This window comes from Gouania willdenowi, chromosome 5 (assembly GCF_900634775.1).
Source record: "Gouania willdenowi chromosome 5, fGouWil2.1, whole genome shotgun sequence".
NCBI lineage: Eukaryota > Metazoa > Chordata > Actinopteri > Blenniiformes > Gobiesocidae > Gouania > Gouania willdenowi.
The window spans coordinates 27,359,373-27,377,349 of record NC_041048.1 but is presented as its reverse complement, the minus strand read 5'-3'; the positions used below and the strand labels follow the sequence as shown (position 1 = coordinate 27,377,349).

The 17,977-nt window shown below is 37.3% G+C and overlaps 1 protein-coding gene across 2 annotated transcripts in view; it reads right to left on the bottom strand.

The window, feature by feature from the left end:
* Positions 1 to 13,091, bottom strand: part of LOC114463740 (histone deacetylase 7-like) — a 42,936-nt gene extending 29,845 nt beyond the window's left edge. The window contains exon 1 of one of the 2 annotated variants that reach the window (XM_028447507.1): positions 12,823 to 13,091. The gene's annotated coding sequence lies outside the window, so the exon portion shown is untranslated. Of the gene's footprint in view, positions 1 to 4,441; positions 4,774 to 12,822 lie in introns of those variants that run through there. The other variant, XM_028447505.1, reaches the window with a different exon arrangement.
* Between the last annotated feature and the right edge of the window lie 4,886 nt (positions 13,092 to 17,977).

Sequence of the window (17,977 nt, the reverse complement as noted above, 5' to 3'; positions counted from 1 at the left end):
AAAGGATTCAAAGTGTCAATATTGGCTTAAAAGTAGGAACAATTAGGGAAAACTTCTAAATAATGGGCATGACAAATCGTGAATGTGGTTAATTTGGCAAAAAAAAAAGAGCATGAAATATGGTGAAAAGAGGTTAAAAGTGACAATAATGGGTCAACATATGCAACATTAAGTGATAAAAGTGTCGAAAATGTCTTGAAAGTGGAAAGTGGGCACCTATTGGGGTCCTGCCCTCCTGCATTACTCCACCATGAACAAGCCTTTAAATAACCACTCTTTCTTCCTTCTACCCATCACTTGGTCCCTTTCTCTGTCTTTTCCCGCTCTGTGTCCCCTACAAGAATCTACAGCTGCCAGAGACATTCTGGCGGCCCACTTCCGAGCAGCTGGAGCATCAATCTCCCAATGAGTTTATCCATATGCTTGACTGTTTGTCCTATACAGGCCTCGATATTAATAGCTTGCAGTTGTTTCTTCTGAGTGTACACAGCAGGTCTTTGTGTTTGCATAAGTGGGATCCTGCATGGGTGACAGTTGAGGGTGCATACACACATGCACCAGTGCATCACTGTTGCTGTGTGTTGTTGCCAGTGTATTAATAGTAGCCATTTGTTGCTTTGGAAAGAACACTGTGCCTTTTTGTGCAGGTTTCAGTGCGTGAAACTGGTATAATTTTAGCGTCACCTGTCGCTTAACAGTTGTGTTATTGTGCATAATCATGCAAGCGAACATGTGTTTCCGGTCACTTAGTTTGTGCACTGTTTCTCTATATATATATTACGATCTTCACACAACGGGTGTTTATGAGTGTGTGGCATGTGTGTATTTGCCTGTAAGTGTATTAATAGCACTTCCAACTGCCCACATAATTTTGTATGTGTGTCGTTCATGTCGTGTGTGTAAATGGCAGTCAGCAAACCAACCCATGATGTATATATCAGCGTACATATATCAGCTTGACGTTAATGTAAACAAGTGGTTAAGTTAACTATCGGTTTATAACTCAAAACTCTCCTCTTCAAGTTTGACATGCCTTGCAATGAGCACTTATATAGCACTCATGTCAGGAAACTAAATGCAAGTATTTTAAACTAATTTTTAGCATCATGGTATACCAGCTAACTTAATTATAAAGAGTTTCCATAACTGTTTTTTATATCTTTGAAAAGGCACCATTTCAGATTAGATAGAAAGGATAAAACAAGTTTAAATAAAACATACAATAAAACATTTACAACAACAAGATTGTGGATGAAAAATCAAAGATAGTGTGGCTGAACAGAGGGAGTAATCGAGTTGAAACAGATGGGTTCTGAGTTTAGATTAAACATGGGAAAAGAACAAGGAGAGGAAAACACAAGAATGATTCAAAGTTACTGACAGCAACTCAGATGTTAAAATTGGTTAAAATATTTTCTTACACAATGTACAATCTGCTGGTTTTCTGGAACAAATCCAAACATATCAAGGTTTAAATTTTAGAAAGGAAGGCTAAAATACAATACTGTACCATATTTAGGTACAGGTGGATGCATGACTTAATCTGCAACACTAACACTTGTGGCTTGCGTGCCATTATGTGAACCTGGTGTTTATTATTATAATTAGTATACAATCATACTGACAGGACATACTGCACATTTCCTCAGGTGGATTGTTATTAGAGATCGACCGATACCACTTTTTTTTTCCATCAGCCTTAGCCAATGACCAATACAGACAGACAATTTTCTATATTTGGAGCCAATATTGCCTTTGCTCCCTCAGTTTACATAATAAAAATTACACAATGATGATAACAAATGGTACAAGTCTCAATTTTTTAAAAAAGAACATTTATTGAAATTAACAAAGGTGAGGTAGAACAAGAACTAGTGAAAAGTTATTAACAAATAATTAAAAACAGGTGATGTAGAACAAGAACAAGTAAAAATTATTTCTGCTCTTTGTAAATAATGCGGATCGGCGAACGCAGCAGAAAAGACGCAAAAATCGGTCGATAACACCGGCCGGCCGATGTATCGGTCTATCAATGTTATATCACAAAATAAGCCTCACATTCCAGTGTGACGAGGACATTTATGCCCTCTGGTCTTTTCTTTCCTGGTGGCGCTCTATATTTAGTCTCTGAGTTGCACTGTAAATTAATCTCCTTTGTTCATTATATATCATCACAGTGGATGTAGAAAAGAGTGTTAAAAGATATTGAGATGATTCAGATTGAAACTCTGTCTTGCCTGAAGGCGCAAGACAATAAATATGAATAAATACTGAAAGGGCTGACATTGTTGTCATTGCAAGGCAGGTGCTTGTCATTCATAAGAGACACACAGAGAGAGAGAGAGAGAGAGAGAGAGAGAGAGTTAACACTACATTAGAGCAAACACACACCCCTTATTCATACATACAATAGAGACATTATCGCTGTCCTCGATTATACAAACTTAGGCATGTGCCGACGCTTTAAGCTACAATCGTTATTATCTTTTTCATGAGTAACAGTGACCAACTGAGGGCAAACACAGGTCAGTGGTCTGCACAACTTGTCCCCACCAAAATTCTTTGTACAGTAGCACCAGATTGTATTTACTTTTATATACACGTATTTTTGTTAAGCTCGGTTACTGGGTGATTGGGCAATAAATTGGGTTCCCATGGTAAAGTGACGATGAATAATGTAAATCTGTATCCAATACAAAACTTTGATCAGAGACACAGAATTTGCTTAGATTACTCAAGTAGTCCATACTATCAGTAAATGGAATATGTGTTGTGATATTTGGCAGCTTTTAAAGGCTCTGTAGTTTTTGTAAATTCACCCAATAATAAAATATTTTTGCTCTCTCCCATACAAACAATCACATGACATGCAGAAGTCTGATTACTTTGACGTTATTTCTGCGATGTTGTGCGACAGTGATGGTCAGCTGAGTTTATCTTGAATCAGGAACAGAGAATATTTTCTGTTGCTCTAACTGGTTAGGGCAACTGACTGTGGTTTATACTGGAAAAACCACTACTGCATTAACGGTGTTATTTTCTGGGAAAATGTGAAGAGAACACTGCTGATTACAAGCTGATCGCCAAACGTGTTCCAGTTGTTGCTCGATAAAAGGAAAGAGATGGAGAAAATAGCTGCTGATTTTTGGGTTTATTGTCATATAATGGCGATATCATAACAAAGTTTACATAGTGATGATGTGTTTTGTTGAGTTGCCAGCTCCAAGAGGTGATTCATCTAAAACACACTGTCAAGAGAGTTTAATCCCATCTTAATAAACTATTGAAACAATGACTTTAAGTAACCCCATCAATGAGCAACTGTCTGGTTAAAAATACATGAGCAACAAGTTTTTCTAGCAACTTGTCAAACCAACATGTGACCAGCTTCATGAGAAACTACACTAGACATGTATGAATAAGGAAAACATTCTGATATTAGTCCAAGGGCAGGAATGTTCTTCGCCACAAGTTTCCAACTTCTTTCATCAACAGGTTTTTTAAAAAAATAATAATAAATAAAAAAAACATTACATGAAAGTTAAAACATGTTCTCTATATGTGTTTGACACAATGATGCATACACTTTAGCAAACAACTGAAATGAAGAAAACTACAAAGAGGGAAAAGCAAAGCTGACGTGCATGTGTAAATTAATTTCATATAAAAGGGATAGGGTCAGAGATGGCGCCAAAACACCAACATCCAAACCATTTATTACCAGGCAGGGAATAGAAGTCACACTTTTACAAATAGGCACAGAAAGTCCAGAAAGTATCATTTGCTCCCACTTCTAATGCCTTTATTCCACAACTATGCCTACTTGGTTTAGGTACACAGAGTTACAAACTTATAGATAAACTCTGGCCCTGGCTCCTGACCTGCTGACTTTGATATATATAAAAAGCATTTGGAATATGTTTCAATAGCGACATAACAGGATAACTTTTTTGGTCCAATTTATCCTTTCAGCCATATTGTCAGTTTCATGTTACGCATTATTTATTTGTGTCAGCTGGCTCATCTGAATCATTTTCTTCATTTGGTCTAACGTTAATCTCAAAATTGTCTTTTATTCAATTGTTTCAGATGTTTTGGTCATTTTAGAGAATGAATTTCGCATTTTGATGTATTTCAAAAAGTTCTGCCACAAGGTGAAAAAAGCCTGTGTGCATGTAAAACTGTGTCTGTTTGTTAGAAAAATAAAATGACAAAATGTTTCTGTACCCCTGAGATGTGTTCAAATACCCCTTTTGGGGAACAACTAATTTATCAATCATCATTATAACTCAAATGTTAGTGTGAAACCCTGCTGGCCGTCATAAATAATAATAATAATAAAAAACATTTTAATGTACATTAAAAAAAAACAAAACAAAAAACCCCATAGATTTTAACTCTATTGAACATTAAAAGCGCATTATAACAGTAACATGCCTACCTTTTGGAAGTGTAAAACGAAGTATGTCAGTCTCACAGCAGATGGACAGTTAATAGGGACTCATGGAGGAGATGCAGTCCAGAAGTCTGTCGTCGCTCAGTTACAGAATCTCCTCTAAACTTGTCGTCATGGTAACAGGTGGATGTGTGAAACACCGTCAGAGGCCGTACACACGTGTGTTCTATCTGTTCCACTGTCCTCTGCTCTCCCTCATGTCGTGCTTCTCATGTACAGAGTTTGTCTCCTCCTCTCTGGCTTGGAGTTCCGTAGGTGAACGTGTTGCTAACAGCAGCTGGACTGAACCAGTGGAGTCAGTGTGAGGGCTCCATCTACTGAACCAAGCCGGTAAGGATGCTCCTCAACTCGGCTTTATATCTACCATGCAGCCGGCGTCACGCCCCCACACCATGGCGTAAATCCCCACATTGTTTTGTAAACACACCCATAATTAGTCGTTATCACTTTCCAGCTGTGAACTTCTTACCTACAATGGAGGACAATAATGCATAGAAATACTGTCATTTAGACTTTTAGAGCTTTATAGACAGAGAATATTTACTATTTGTTCTGTGCTGAATACATGAATGCTAACGTTTTAAAATATAGCTTAACTTTCCAGGGGGGATTTTTTAAAGGCAGTGGCAATCCGTACTGTTGTAGTATCAATATTCCGACATTCTATCCATATTCTATCCCTATTTGGCTATTAGGTCACATGATAGGTCAGTTTAGGTCGTGTGACTAAGACTAAATCTTTACATAAATCTAACCCTAACCCTAAAAAATGTTGCGATATTGGGTTATAACCTAACCCTAACCCTAAACCTAATCCTAATCCTAACCCTTTACTTAACCATAAACCTAACCCAAAGGTGCTACGTACGTGTACTTTGGTAACCCTACCAATAACACCAGGGGTTGTCTGTACGGCAACCGTACAAATAGACACTTTCCTTTTTAAATGGAAATGATAACAGAAATGTTCACGATAGAGGGTTTTCAAACCGCGTCATCAAACAGGAAGTAGCCATATTGGAGGTACTCAGCAGGTAAAGAAAGCAGATCCCGAACGTCAAACGAAAGGAAATGGTGAATTATTGCCGTGTTTTTGGCTGTACAATTTGGTCAGACCGTGATAAACATTTGAAGTTTTATACACTGCCAAAAGTTATAAGAAATCAGGGAGAACAATGTTATCAGCTATCAGAGGAAAGGAGGCGCTTGTGGTTAGCGAAGCTAAACCGGATCTACGAGGCAATTCCAGCATTCAGCATTCCAATTTGTTCGGCCCATTTCTTGTCAAGTAAGTGAATTATTGATAACAGCGGCTCTTAACTAATTTTCTAGTGTGATGATAAGATATAATATAATCACATTTAATAGCCTGCTACAGTAGCAAGACAGTTCTTAAAATGTAGAGCTAAAATGTGCTGTATTTCTCATTATATTCCAGGTTAAATGTCTGACTTTTATCAAAAGGATGACCCAGATTGAGTTGGGGTTAAAACCAGGTAATTGCTGATATCAGGATACATATTAGATGGAAGTCTCCCCGGGTCATCATTGATCTAAGACTCTCCTCCAACTGGTATAGATCTGCACCCCCAATAAACTGTAACTTTTTCGAATATCGTGCCCTTTCCTGCGGACCAAGTCCTTCCCTGTACGTCTTTGCATTTCTAATTCATTTTGAGTAGCTTTTCTGTGGTTTCGGACATTTATCCATCGCAGCGTTTACCTCTGAGTGCCTCCAATATGGCCGCACATCTGAGTTACTGGTCAGAAGGTGACGTAGGTGAAAACCCTCTGTTCAAAAATGTTGGATGGTTAATTATACTGTGACTGGTTAGAAGGCCTTTTAAAATGTACTTTCTGTTTTATTCTGAAAATCTAACTAATTAACCCATTAGTTCTAGATTATATTTTCTCAATGAGTTCTATAATGTGCATTGCTGGTCTAATTTCTTAACTGCAGGGATAACATCGGCCCCTATACTTAGTTTGACCTTTACATTTTACAAACAGGCTTCATGATGTTTAGAAATCCATTTCCCTTCAAAGCAAACCAAGGCTTTCAGTGAGTAATGAAATCCACATTCTAAGTATCTCAAATATTATTTTCAAATGATGAAATATGCAGTCTAAATACAGCTGTTTTACAACTACAACCCCCCCAACATTTGTGCCTCTAAAACAAGTCAGAATGTCAGCAGTCAACACATTATTGATTAAAGTAACTTATGTGGCTGTTGTTTTCAACTTCATTTATATATATCTAGACTTCAGTTATTAGTATTAGGTTTTACACCTACTCTTATTATTAGAATTTCAGCTAATCAAAATGTTTTCTCATAACCTAAGTATTTATAAGCTGGTTGATAACGGCTCCTTCTGCTTTAATGCCAATCATGCTCTCACAATCATCCCAAGAATAATGTGCATGGCTCCTTTTAACACATTTGTACGCTTTCTGGATTGACAATTTAAAAAAACAACTTGTCCCACATGGTGAAAAAAATGGTTTGGAAATTTTGAAACAAATTTTGTTTTCGTATTCCATAAAATGTTAAATTGAATTGAATTGATTTTTATCTTTTTTTTTTTTTTTAATTGACTTCATTGTAAGCCTATTCTTACTTATATTATCATCATTGTACAAATAATGGATGTACTTAAAAAGTAAAAAGTACCGTACATGTGTCTAATAATGCCATCCATACCAATCAGCCTTAACATTGTGACAGTCGTTCTATTCTATTATTAGTATTGGCAGAGTGTTATTGAAACAGGTGTGTTTAGTACAAAAAAGAGCTGTGTGTGTAAAACAATGTCGGCATAGTTTTACATATGACCCTTAAAAAAAATGCTGAAATAAAATTGGCTTGTAGCCAAAGACAGGCAGCATCGTGTTTGAAAACAAATACATTCTTTCTCACTTGGATCATCTTCCAGTTTTACAGGTACAACAAGAGGTGAAGACACACTGAAGTACATTTTGATGAGTCACTGGTGTGAAGTTCCATCTGACATAATGCAGATACTTCTAGGAATAGTGACATTTAAAACAAAGGCATCAAAACATCCATAAACACTGTCACTATGTGCACTGCCATTCATTTTGTCACCTATTGTTCGACTGTGTTTACAGGTCCAGTGTTGTCAGGGTAAACACTTACGTACAATGCAATATGTTAAAGTAACAATGATACAAATTAAAATGAATTTCATTGTTAAGAAAGAACCAAAACCCAAAAGGGTAAAAAAAACCAAGTAGAGGCACATAATGATTTTTAACACTCACCTTAATGCTAATTCTACACAAGAAAGCTCACATCTAACAAAAGAGAGATAAAAAAACCAAACAAACAAACAAACTGCTTGTTACTTTAACAATCGGGACAAAAAATATGTATACAACTATACAAAACTCACTCAAGAAGCAGGAAATGTCTAAGGTTCTCTTAAACTTAGGTCTTTTTCACAAATTCAATTTCTAACAGTTTAAATTTTGAATTTCAAATGAAGGATAAAAATGACAATAAAAGCCTTTGGTCTTTTCCACATGTATCCTACCAGTTCTCCTTGATAGGCAGTAGTTTAACCGATATTGAGAAAAACTGTGCATTATGAAAAGATTGTGACTTGAATTAAAATAGAGGAGGAAAAGAAAAAAAAATTCCACAACAGTCCTATGACTCTTCCCTACGCACTCTTGTCAGGACATGAGCATTAATCCTGCAGTCACGGGGCTAAAAGCCTGAATAGCTGCATAAATGTTAAAGCAAATTGAATTTCTTAACATTCCATTTTGGGAAGCACATGCTTCACAAAGAGATTCTGCGTAGGTGCTGAATGAGAACAGCTGAGGTAAACTCACCAATATCCATTCATCTCAGACAAATTACAGCTTATAAGAAGTAGAGAAGAGAATACTTTTCCCATCATTTTCTGATGCTTTATTTGTACCAGCCATACTATATAACACATAGGCATTTATTTGCATCATTATAATGTAATATCAATTCAATTCAACTTTATTTGTATAGCACAATTTACAACAAAGTTACCTAAATGCGCTTATCAAAATATAAAATTCATAATAAGAAAGAAAAAACCCAACAAGATCCACATGAACAAGCATTTAGCAACAATATATTGACAATAACAAGTACAGGCACGGTCATCAACCTCATAATATGACAGCATATGTTTTTGTTTATAAAAGAAAGAAGTAGTTATCATTCTTTATTTGATGATAATGGTGCAATCCCATCTTATTTTTCTCTCTCAAATATCATAATCTTCTGCTGTACTTCAAGGGAAGGGCCCACTGCTTACATCATTTCAGTGTTTGGACAGCTCACAATTAGGTAGAGCCTATAACGTAGAGCCCATGTCCATCTCCCTTATAGTCAACGGATTCTCTGCAAATTAATCAAGCTGTGTTTAAAAGGGAATACCCCACGTAAAAAAAGATCAATGAAACTTATGTCATATGTGGGTGTATGATGGCAGAAAAGGGGGCTCACTGCTCTTGCACCCTCAACAAAACAATAGGAATGAGAAGAATGCAGTCTGTGATGGAGGGAGCAGCATTTCCAAGGCAGATTTCCAGAAAATGAGAAATAAAACAACCGAAGATTGATGAGATGTGTGGGGAAAAGTTAGGTTTGCAAACACTGTCAGGCCTTCAATATTGGATTGATATGTTCCTGAAAGTCAAACAAAACCCAAAGATTAACTTTTTTTTAACTCGTAGATAGCTTTTTGAGTTTTAAAAAATGACATTTCAGCCACTGCATAATAATAATACAAGAAAATCAAAATCTCCAGTATAATTAAATCACCTCTGGGATCAATTACAGCTGCAGCTTTTTCATCCAATAACAGTGCCTGATCACAAAAGGGATTCTAGAAGAATGGTTAAAACTGTTTTACACTCCAGGAGTTTGGAAATTAAATCCTTCCCAGATGATTTAAAGCGGGTCAAGCCAGAAAAGAGGGCTCTGGGTAAAGCCAAAATAAACCCTATGGATAAAGAACGGGATGTCTTTAAAGTTCAAAAGCCAGCTTAGTACGTATATATAACTCTACTCTCATGAGACTATTGTGTTTTACTGCTGGTGTTAACGATAGAATGATATAAACTATTAAAAGAGACTATTGTGTGATGTGTACAAAGAACATAAACCGTTGTTTGATAGATTAAAAAATCTTGTGTTTTGTACATACAAAAGCCCTAGACCTGTAGCACATCTATCATAGCAAACCTGTGGTTTAATAATGGTTATTAACCACTTGAGGCTTCAATGAAGTTATTCTAAGTAATTTAATTGATTTGTTTTGTTAATATTTTTTAAGTTATTTAGATACTATTCAGCAATGGTGTTGTATCATGAACTGAAATTATAGATGATGAAAACCGCAGCATATGTTCAATCTCACAGTTTTGCAGTGTATTTACAACGTGCAGGTGCTGGAGGATGCTTCATCGCAGTGGACAGTGTTCTAAATCCTTTCTACTTTCAGCAGCAAAGTAAAGTAAAACCACTGAGAGGAGTGAATGTATACAAGACACCAAACTTTGCTTCTGTGGAAACAAACCGTGACACTGGAAAGCAGCGTTTTGCGGTGCCATTGTGTTCTAGTCTGAGCATGATTGGAAAAAGTTTATCGTGTATTATTTACTTAGAAGTTTACAACGGTCATTTGATGCAAACGCTATTGATCATATTTGTCCACTTCAAATTTGAAGTAAACATCTACCTATGAAAGCAAGAAAGTTCTGTGTGTGTGTGTGTTTGTAGAGTGAATATGTCCAAATACCACAAGTGTGTGCATCTGTTATTTTGGAGTAATTTGGTGTTGCAAAACGTTCAAAAAATTTTAAGATTATGGCTCCCTCTCGGTATTGACCGCGGTATTGAGCGTGCTACTTCCGGTTTCGGGTCACCGGTTCATGACGTCACTGTGTCACAGTTTGTTTTTTAACAAAACAAATTTAAAAAACTGCTAAAAGTTATTTCAGTTAATATTTCATGGTTATTTAAAATTATTCCCATGCCCCAAACATCCTTTAAATCAAGGGTCACGGAAATCTCTTCCGTGTCCATGACTGTGTACGCGGCTGCTGTGCTGACGGCCATTAGCCAACCATATCACAAACTATCTGCTTCTTCAGACAGAGGAATGTAACTTTTTTGTGAGCGAATGGGTCCACAACACGGCTCCACGAGGATTATCGTTTGTTCTGTGCAAGGGTGAGTGTTTCCTCTTATATTACTCTATGTGTCAGGCCAGGGCCAGATTAACGCTTCGCTGTACCCTGGGCAATAATTTTCAAGGGCCCCATCATCACGACCCCAGGATTACTATAATATGGCAAAAGAATAAATACATTCCAGTAATATACATACATTTACTCACTACACCATATCTAACTGTCATCAAGTGCATTTTGTTGTACAGATGTGCAAATGCTCATAGAAATACAAATGCACCACTATATCCTCTTGTCAAAGCCCCTCACTAACATATGATGCTATGAAAATAAAACACATCATTATCAGTATAATCTGGCAAAACATAAACATCTGGAAACCTGTCAATTTTTCTCAAAAATGCTGATCTGGCAAAATACACTGGAGTGAAAAAATGACCTATGTTCGGTATATGATTCTTTAAATTTTCTGCGGTTCTGATCGCCTTCTCCTTTTTAGTTTCCCACTTAGCTGCCTCTCTATGTTTGCATTTTTTGAGTTGCTGGAGAGCAGCTGAAGGCACACCTTGTGCAAAATAGCCTTTAAAACACGTGTTATCACTCATATCATGTACATCTGTAAAGGTGCATAATTATTTATGAAAGCCAAATAAAATGCAACAAAGACAACTATATTACTCATAAAATATATGTTTACAAAATATATATATAGAAAATCAAGTATATTTTGAATCTTTTTGCATCTTTAACTGCAGAGCTGTAGTCTGAATGTGATAGAGGGAGAGTTATGTCCCTGAGGGCTACTTCCAACTGACTGACCATCCTAACCCTTTAACCCACTTGACTTTTACAGACAAAACAAACCAGGAGAGTGAGCATTCATCACAATGACAGAAAAACTGTCCCATTCACCACACTGGTTGGCTGTCCAGTGTTAGTATCATCATGGCTGCTGCAGATAACATAATTGATTCCTTCCTCTGAATAATATAATAATATATATCTTGTTCCACATTTAAAAAAAAAAAGCACAAGTGTTCTACAAACTTACCAAGATGAAGAATTGTTGAGAAATTCTTTAAAGCCAATCAGACCATCCGAGATATTTCATTCATTATTTTGATCATTTTCTAAACTTTACAGCACCAGTTCAATTTTAAAGACGTGGTAAATTCAACCAATCCACACAGTCTGTTGACATGAAATTGCCCTTTCTTCATTAGTTAAAAGAAAAGAAAAGAAATTCATATTCACAAAGACAAATAAAAACAAAACCACAATTACCATTGTGGCCCCATTTTCTGGTAAAAACAGGCCAAATAAGATGTAATTTATAGCCTCACAAACCACACTATCATCCCTCTCTCTCTCTCTCTCTCTCTCTCTCTCTCTCGGCCACACCAAGGAGTAAACATAGTAAATTCAGAGCAGGGAAAGGCTGAGACAGGTATTACATCTTTTCGAGCCACATTTATCTACGTTGTGTGAACAAACATAAAATAAAAGGGATTTAAACCTGACTTTTTTTTTTTGCTTATTTCATCCTCTATATAAAATATCCTGTGAGCTTTTGTCACATCATTCTTATTGTGAACCAAATCCCTGCTCATGCTTTCACCCTCTGCTCTCACTCCCATCTCTATGCCTATACTCACTTCAACAGTCCACTGCCGTTGTTTTGTGTTTCCTCAGTCTCTGTCACTCTAATGTTCTTGTGAATACTCCAGCTCACTAGGGTGGGCGTCTCTGGTTCCAATTTTCTCCCAACTCCCCACCCTGAGAAGCAACATTCACTAAACGAGACAAATGGAACCAGAATAACAAAAGGAAAATTCAGTTTTTCTTTCTCTCCTCACTGTTAGTAGTGCCTTTCCTTTATATTTCTTGGTTTGATGTTTATTATCTGTTCCACACATCACAAAACTAATCCTAGACTTTTTTCCACTGATCTGATCTGAAGCTGACAGTGTCTGTGAAGTATCAGTAAAAAATAAGCAAAAACAACAACAGGAGCCAAAAACTTTTGTTCATTACAAATTGAAGAACTTTTACTATCCTCTTCTCAGTGTGACATCTTCATCTGGCAGCCACTGAGAAAGCTTGTGTTACACGCAGCTGTAAATCATCCTTTCACAGATAAAGATCAATACAGGGAACTTACCACTTATGTGCACTGGCATCCAGTTCTCTCCGTGCTCCAGCACCAGTCCAGTGCAGTGAGTGGGAGATTCAGGGAGAAGAAGGTACCAGTAACTCCTGCTCTGACAGGGAGTGGTGCTGCAAGAGCTGGAGCTCCGACTGTGACAAAGAGAGTCACAGTCAAACTGCACGACACAACCCGCTCCTGCTGACTTTACTTTCTCAGACTTCCTCTCATGTGAGCCAAACTATACCTAGCTCTCATTTCCCTCTTTTCTCTCTCTCTCTCTCTCTCTCTCTCTCTCTCTCTCTCTCACTCCCCCATCAATTCTTTTTAGAGTAGACAGTATCGCCCCTCTCCTACCCTCCCTTTAACATTCTGGCTGGGCTGGGCTGCCCCTGGCCTGGACCACTAGCTTTGGGGAGGGGGGAAGAGGACGTAGTTGTGTTGATGTGTGTGTAGTGGAGAAAGAAATTTTGTGTAGTCATTTGTGTCTTACATACAATGGCAGGAAGTGCTGCTTTAGGATGCTCATAATACATGGGAATGCAAAAGGAAAACTACTTGTACGACTTGCAATTGTTAGGCTTTATAAAGTACATTTTGACAAATAGCCCTGAAACAACAAGTACTTCAAGGATTTTACTTTCCAAGCATAATCAGTGACAAAAGTTAAAGGATATTTTGTTTGTGTTTCTATCGTGCTTTACAAATACAAGTAGACCATGTAAAAACACCAACATTGTTTTTCTTCTTTAAAATAACTAACAGACAATAGTTTGTACTACATACATTATAATGACCAACAACAGTCAGATGATCTTGTGCTTTGGTAATTACTTGCATTTCTGCTGGCATTGATCATTTTCTACTATTTAACTCACTCTTGCCTTTAAACTCTTATGATTATCGTCATTGTTCTCTCAGAGTAATTAACTTTATTTGAAACTTTGGTGGGATTTTATAAAGGTAAAATGCAATTTACTTTATGCAGTTTTTATAAACAATGACAATTATTATTATTTTAATTTACAATCATTCAATGTAATTCAGACAAGATTTACAACTTTAAGACTTTCTAAGGCTCGGATGTTGAAGCATCCATCCTATCCTGAAGAACAGCAGATCTGTGTGTGGAACACCACCGGCTCCCTTTCCCACTCTCCTCTCAGGCACGCTTGTCTCTGAACCACGGCCCTGAATAATGAGGAAGTTTAATTCATCTGGAAGACGTAAGTGCAAACATATACCGACTCTCTCCTTTGACAACACATCTTCTGACCACACCTTAAATAATTTTACACAACTTCGCCTCTAGGTGCACCTGGCAGACTATGCTGTGCACTCAAAATAGGGCCTCAAGACTGTTCGAAATTGCATACTAAGGTACTACTTACTACACACTCAATGAGTATATACTGTCTACGCTATACTATTAGTATGATTAGGATGGTGATTGTTCCCACTGAAGTATAGTTTCAAGTTTCCCAAGATGTATTTCGAACCTACAACGACAAAAAGCGAATGCACACTGAGGCAAAGTATCTCCATTCATTTGTCATTTCTGAAAGCATTTTAAGCAAGAAAGTGACCAAGTAGAATATCAATCTCATGTGGTTATTTGATCCATAAGACTTGCGGAAACAAATGTCATGCAGATATTCCGGAGATTTTCGGAGAGTTGCCATTGTGCTACTGACGAAACTTCCGATTTACTTAAAAAAAAGAGCCCTATTTATAAAAACGTTAAATACTAATTGAAGACAAGAAGAGATGATTTTGTTTTGAAAAGGGGATGTTTGACTTTCAACTTGAAGCTGGTCCCAGGACATTTTTACGTTCCACTCGCAATGCATTCTGGGGCGGGTAAGAATGGCTATTGTGCCCATCGAGCATACTTAAATAATGTCCCAATACAGTATACATACTGGTATTTCTCACATACTCAATCTTTCCATACTATCTAATGTGAACACACTACATACTCATTTTGACACCAGAGTAGTACGTTAGGATGCAATTTCAAACACAGCCCGTCTTTTTTTCCCTTGGTGTGTCACACAATAACTTTGGTGAAGCTTTGTGTCCTGACTCTTTCTTGCTGTATTTTCTAAGTATTAGTCTGTGCAACTGACTGCAGCATGGGATAGGAATTAATAATAGTATTTCAACTTTGTGTATCTGAATTTTAGTCAGCTATTTGGGCTTCACTAAGAAATATGTTGATCAACTTTTAAATGAGGCAAAGAGATTTATGGAAAAGCAAAAAAACTGGAAAAAATAAAAACGTAACCCTTTAATGATACTGCAAAGCTGCGTAGCAATAAATGTAATATACATTCATTATCCAATTATTTGCTGATGCCATATACATCGTCAGCTAATGTAAAAAGCTATTTTAATTTATTGTTCTGCTAATAATTAGAATCTCATCAGTTTTTCTTTATTTTACCTGAAATAAGCTTTTCTACAAACACAGCAATGTACAGACAAACATAACAAGCTTGTAGCAGACAGTGTACGGTTGCTAAGCAAACACATTAGTCCTGTTTGTCTAAATGAACTTGTGTTGATTTCAAGGAGCGTATGCATCATGACCTTCTACGCCGGCTGAGGAGAACTGCAGCTCAAAGGTCAAATACTAATGACCTCAACTGTTGTGTGGTCTGCCTTCCTTCTTCCTGTCACTGGCAGCTCTGCGTTGACTGTCTGGTTCCAATGTAACTTAATCTTTTGGGAAAACATACTTACCAATAGAAACGCATGTTTGAAGTTTATACACCTTTGTCAATGCGGCAACTAAAGGGCATCGTAAGACGGGTTCAGTTTTTCCTCAAACAAATTTTGGCAAAAAAAATGCAATGCGCAAACTGTAAATCAATAAAAGAAAATGTCAGAAAATAATTTTATAAAGACAAACAAAATTTTTATAATAAACACTGAACCAAAGAAAGGTCATTTAACAAAAGAAAAAAACAACACATTCTAAACAATAAACAGCAATCAGTCCACGTCAAGCAATTGTGGTTGAGTTTATATAAGGAGGTTGACTTGTTCCTGTTGGAGTGCAAAGTGGAAAAAGAGAAAAAATACGTCAATGCTGATAAGAAGCAGACTAAGAGTCCTCGACTAGTACAATAGGATCGCCATCATCTGGAAATACAATGTGCACACTAACTGTTAAAAGTCCCCTAAGATCGGTGCCTGGAGTAGTGAAGGGAAAGGGAGGGGGCTAACTATCTGTCAGAGCAGTCCAGACACAAAAGGAAAATACAGGACATGTCTTATCAGGCTCTGATTGACCAACTTTTTTCCATCGCCTAGTTTCTTTCTTTCTTTACTTAAAAAAAGAATTAGTATAGAGTCACAATATCCACATGGTCTACAGATCTTTTAAAAGAGTTTTTTAGTACAAATATAGGTAAAATCAAATAAACACACACACACACGCACGCACGCACGCACGCACGCACGCACGCACGCACACACACACACACACACACACACACACACACACACACACACACACACACACACACACACACACACAGGAAAACATGATTTCAAATTAAGCCAAAAACAATTTAAAATAATTGTTTGAAACTCAATAGTATTACTTTTTTCCAATAAAATGAAATACAACTTAAAAAAAAAGAATTGTTTTTTTTTTGTTTTGTTTTTTTTTCATTTTAAATTTTAGAACAATGAATGTGGTATTTGCTGATAACTATTACCATTATCACTTATTAGAGTTTCAGCCTGTGGTATGTGGTATATCCTAGGTTCCCAAAGTAGGGTACGCAAATTATCATGGGGGTACATGAATAAAACGTAAAAATTGAAAACTAGAATTTACATCAACCAGCAGTCAGGAGCCTCCATGCATTGCCACAAATTACACATTAGCTGATGTAAGACTAGCCACAGGATAGGTAAAATTCAGAGACAATTTTAATATCACACATATATGGCATCTCCAGAGACTTCTTTTTTCTTCTTCTAGAATTAGCTTTTCATAATGTTTGTTGTTGTCAGGATTAGTGCACAAAGTGACAAGATGCATTTTATTTAAACTAGATTGATATTTAAGAAAGTGAAAGTACAGAACACAGTTATTTAAGATTATTTTGTGTGTAATGTAATTATTTAAAAAATAATAAATTTTAAAATACTTTTTAAATTATCCTCTCTTGAACCAGTCACTTTTAAATAGAATAGAGACTATCTTGTGTATTGTAATGACCATGTTATTCCATATCCTAGTGGCTGGTAAAAAATTAAAAATGGAGAGATATGGCATCCTTGTCGTATTCCTCAAAAGATCTTGAATTAAAGTGATGATGATATATCTAAATATTTCTCATTGTTCTACAATGTCCTGGTGCCAAGTGCACTGATGGACAGCTTCATGCTCCAATATGGTGTTCTTTATGGAGAAATTGTGACAAGCACAGAAGTCCAATAACTGAACACCATTCGGGTTCTGATCATGCAGGCCGTTCCTCCAAACCACACCCCACCAGGTCACACTGTTGTTGTGCATGTGAATGTTGAAGTCCAGGAGGACAATAGAGCCCCAAGTTGTGGCACCATCCAGTACCCCTCCAGTGATTCCAAAAAAAGTGGGTACTCTGTACTCCCGTTTGGCGCTTAGGTACAAACAACAGTCAGAACCCGTTTCTGACCAAAAAGCACAGGCAAGCAACCCTCTTATCCACCGGGGTAAACCCAAAAGTACAAGAAAAGGAGAAAGTTCAGCCTTTGGTTCCAGAGTTTATGCTGGTTTTGAGTTGAGACTGACTATAACTAGTAGGTAACATTTAACCTTTTCCACCAGCTCCAGCTCCTTCCTCACCAATGGTTAAAGGCACACTGTGTAACTTTTGGCCACTAGGGGCGCTAGAAGTGTAACTTTCACGTCAAGAGCCCCGAGTGGCCACAAGCGCCGCAGCACTGTCGCAAAAATCAACAAACAGTCAGTCGGGCCAACCCCCCTTGTCTTTTGATTGTGTATGCAGACAGTAGTTGACCTGTAACTTTGGGATAAGGATTGGCTCTAAGGGCTGGGTTGGTCGGGCTGGGGTACAAAGCGGCACTGGGCTTGCGTCTCGGCTGGAGGAACAGCGGCCGCCAGCGCCCTCCTCTCCCTGCCGCTGGAGGCCCGACGCTCGGCCCT